Source organism: Centropristis striata, chromosome 14, assembly GCF_030273125.1.
Source record: "Centropristis striata isolate RG_2023a ecotype Rhode Island chromosome 14, C.striata_1.0, whole genome shotgun sequence".
In the NCBI taxonomy this organism is placed as follows: Eukaryota; Metazoa; Chordata; class Actinopteri; order Perciformes; family Serranidae; genus Centropristis; species Centropristis striata.
In genome coordinates, this window is record NC_081530.1 from 30,410,003 (window position 1) to 30,414,187 (window position 4,185).

Genomic DNA, 4,185 nt, shown 5'->3' on the forward strand with positions numbered 1-4,185 from the left:
TGGATTTCGCTACAATGCAAGTTAATGACAGTCATATCCCGTGGCTATTCCAACATACAAAGTGATTATGTACATTCACTGAGTGACTATTTAGAAAATAAAACATATATTTCTCGCTAGAAATGTGATCAAAATCCATTTTTATGCAGAAACTAAGTCAAAATATTGATTTTTCACTAAAAATGAGAGAACTGTCCCCCATGTTTTTTTGTTCTGACCGCCGGGACCTTGAAAGTCACGTGACTTGGAACAAACCAATAGCCACGGGATATGACTGTCATTAACTTGCATTGTAGCGAAATCCGTGTTTTGAGTTAAGCGAAATCCGTGGCTATTTCACGGATTTCTGTGAGACCAGGTTCAGTTTTTGAGTTGACTGTTTGACACTATTACTGTACTATTATTTTACTACATTGTGGCAGCCCTCTTACAATTAATCAATTAATTGTTTTTTATATCTAGATTTATTTATTTAAGTTCTCCTGAAACTAGATTTTCAAAGAAAGGTCTATGGTATCCATTATCTCTATTTGTTTGTTTTAAAGGTTTAACCTGCACTGTAAAAAATGTCTGTAACTCAAACAACTAATCGATAAAAACAACAGTTTTTTTTACAGTGTACACTGATACTGAGTAGGGTTGTCACGATACTAAAATGTTCAACTCGATACGATATTCAGGAAAATATTCAATACTCAATACCATTTTCGATACCACAAGGATAAAAACAAAGACCCCAAAATTTAACAGAAATATTTTTATTAACAAGAAAAATGCAACATGTAAAAATTAACAGAACCACAGGTTAAATATTTATAAGAAAAAACAGTTGTGCAAAAAGAAACTGCAACTATGATAACAAGCTTCAGGTCTGAGGTGGTGCAAAAAATAAATAAATACAATAAACAATAACAATTAGAACAATATTTTGCGGTTGTATGCTGTGCACAATATTAGGCAAGCTTGATAAAAAAATAACCACAATTTGTGTGTTCCATCCTTGGCTATGCTTTACACACATAACAATAAACCAAATGACACTAGCCAAACCAGTTAACATGAACATTACACTGGTGAAATGCTTTATTCTCAGCAGCTGCACCTGTTACAAAAAACGTCTGAAACTGAAAAGTGCACGGAATTATTCAGTCACACAGTGTTGAGAAAGTGCATTGTCCTCTATTCTGCACTCTTCTGGGGACTTGGCATCATATTTTCGTTGTTGGTCAAACAGACGGTAGAGTCGGCTGTGTGTGTTGCTGTTTGGTTGCAGGTCGACTTTTCTCTGCTTCGGTATCGATACTTTTGAAAATGAGTATGGTATCCGGATACAACGTTTTAGTATCGATACTTTTTTGAGTATCAATACTTTTGACAACTCTAATACTGATAGAACAATATTGGCTAGTATTTGTAATTGCTAATTTTTTGTCTGTCAGGTTCTAATCCCATCCATACAGGGCTGAGCAGTAAACAGCTATATGGAAAAAAACAACCTGGTCTCACAGGAATCCGTGAAATAGCCACGGAATCACTCAAATTTCCATGAAACTGACACAGATTTCGCTACAATGCAAGTTAATCACAGTCATATCCCGTGGCTATTCCAACATACAAAGTGATTATGTACATTCACTGGGTTAATATTTAGCAAATAAAACATATATTTCTCGCTAGAAATGTGATCAAAATCCATTTTTATGCAGAAACGTAGTCAAAATATTGATTTTTTTCACTAAAAATGAGAGAACTGTCCGCCATGTTTTTTGTTCTGACGGCCGGGACCTTGAAAGTCACGTGACTTGGAACAAACCAATAGGAACAAATATCCATGGAATAGCCACGGGATATGACTGTCATTAACTTGCATTGTAGCGAAATCCGTGTCAGTTTCACGGAAATTTGAGTGATTCCGTGGCTATTTCACGGATTCCTGTGATATATCTGTCAGGTTCTAATCCCATCCATACAGGGCTGAGCAGTAAACAGCTATATGGGTAAAATGGTGTTGGCAGATGTGCAGAAAACGTCTCGAACTGTTTTTTATCTCCGTGTGGGATCAAGTTGGACTTTCTTCAACGAAAGAATCAGACTTTATTTCTTGAGTTCCTGAAAGGCTTCGACTTCTCGTCTGATATAGTGAGTTAATAAAACAGTGGATAAATGCCCAGAATCTATTCCCTTCACCCCAAACACGGAGCGGTGGGTTTCTCCATTCAGCGGGCCAGTAACCGTGGGTAACCACATTACAGCATCAACGCTGCCACATGAATATTTATACCCAGTGTGCCCATACTAACTTGAAAAGCAACTACCAACCTTATTCCCAATCCCAGAATGATTTTTTTTTTTTGGTGATGCAATATTGATGTAACACACTAATATTCTGTAACTCTGAGGATAAATGTGAGCAGGCACTCCACTGTGTTTCTGCTTCTTGGCAGCTGGAGTTTTCTCCCTGAGAAGTGTAGCGTGCTGATAAAAAGAAGCTGCTGCCTGAGGCTTGGGATGGTCCTGTTTTTAACTTTGTTCAGCGAAAACATCGACGAGGCGGCGTGGACGCTGCAGTTAGCCGACGCCACACAAAGGAGCCGCAGTACAGTACGGAGACGACGGAGAATCTGAAGCAAGAGAGAGAGAGAGAGAGAGGCCGAGGAAAGAATTAATAATAGAGGAGTGTGTGGAGCTCAGGGAGATACTTTTAGTTTTATGAGGCTCACTGTGCAGCTGTGCCAGCTGTAAGAAACAGCTTCTCTCCAGGTGAAGATCTGATATTTAATGATCAGGCTTTATTTGATGTTTTATTTAACAAAAAATCAATTTGATGGGTTTGAGGTTTGCTGCAAGTCCCTGAAATATATATAAATATATTTTTTTTACAGATCTTTAAAGTTATTTTTTGTCAAAAATATGGGATTAATTAAGTCATTATACACTGTAAAAAAAAAAAAGCAACCTGGTCTCACAGGAATCCGTGAAATAGCCACGGATTGGCTTCACTCAAAATCCGTGGAATAGCCACGGAATCACTCAAATTTCCGTGAAACTGACACGGATTTCGCTACAATGCAAGTTAATGACAGTCATATCCTGTGGCTATTCCAACATACAAAGTGATTATGTACATTCACTGAGTGAATATTTAGAAAATAAAACATATATTTCTCGCTAGAAATGTGATCAAAATCCATTTTTATGCAGAAACTAAGTCAAAATATTGATTTTTTTCCTCTAAAAATGAGAGAACTGTCCGCCATGTTTTTTGTTCTGACCGCCGGGACCTTGAAAGTCACGTGACTTGGAACAAACCAATAGGAACAAATATTAACTTGCATTGTAGCGAAATCCGTGTCAGTTTCACGGAAATTTGAGTGATTCCGTGGCTATTCCACAGATTCCTGTGAGACCATTTTCAAAAAAAAGATAAACAATAGCTACTCAATAAAATTGAGGCAACAGATTGCACGCAATATTATTAATTAAATCTAACTACGTTACAAATTGAGTTAATAACTTAACAGGAAGTGTTAAGTGTCAATTAAAAACGGACTAATTCTATTGTGTTGGATTCATTCAAAATTCTCTTGATTTAGAATTACATGCACATAAAGATTATATTTAATGTGATCAAAATAAGTAGATTCTATCTCAAAAATTTTTATATTAAAGTTACTTAAACAACTGCCTCAAAATCAAGGACACATTTATATTTAATACATTTTATCAAATATATTAAGTAAAATTAAATGACAGAATAATTTATTACAATGTATGACATTTATCTTATGGAGAGCATGTTTTGTACTTTATTATTTAATGTTTTAATGGGTCTAATGATTAGTTTGTATTACTTATATTTCATTTTGAAACTCCCTGGTGGATAATTTATTTTTCTTTTCTTTTTTTTCTCTTTTACATATGCCTTCCTTTCCCAGTTTCTTCAAAATTCTCAAATGTAATACACTTAACTTCCTGTTTCTTGTTTTGTGAACAAAAAACCTTGATTGTGAGTGGCAGAAATACTATTGTATATTGTCTGAAAGTAAGCATTGTATTATAATGCTCTCACAAAATAAAACAAATAAAAAATTAAGTCATTGTAGTATTCTACTGTGAATAAAAATGACCAAACTGAAACGAAAATCCACCAAAAACATTGAAGGACACCCATGAATGTGTAATTAA

The 4,185-nt window shown here is 35.3% G+C and overlaps 1 long non-coding RNA gene across 1 annotated transcript in view; it reads right to left on the minus strand.

Moving 5' to 3' along the window:
• LOC131985182 (uncharacterized) overlaps positions 1-294 on the minus strand; it is a 26,195-nt gene extending 25,901 nt beyond the window's left edge. Inside the window, exon 1 of the long non-coding RNA XR_009395618.1 lies at positions 228-294. This is a non-coding gene — a long non-coding RNA (uncharacterized LOC131985182). The remainder of the gene's footprint in view (positions 1-227) is intronic.
• Positions 295-4,185: the final 3,891 nt, after the last annotated feature.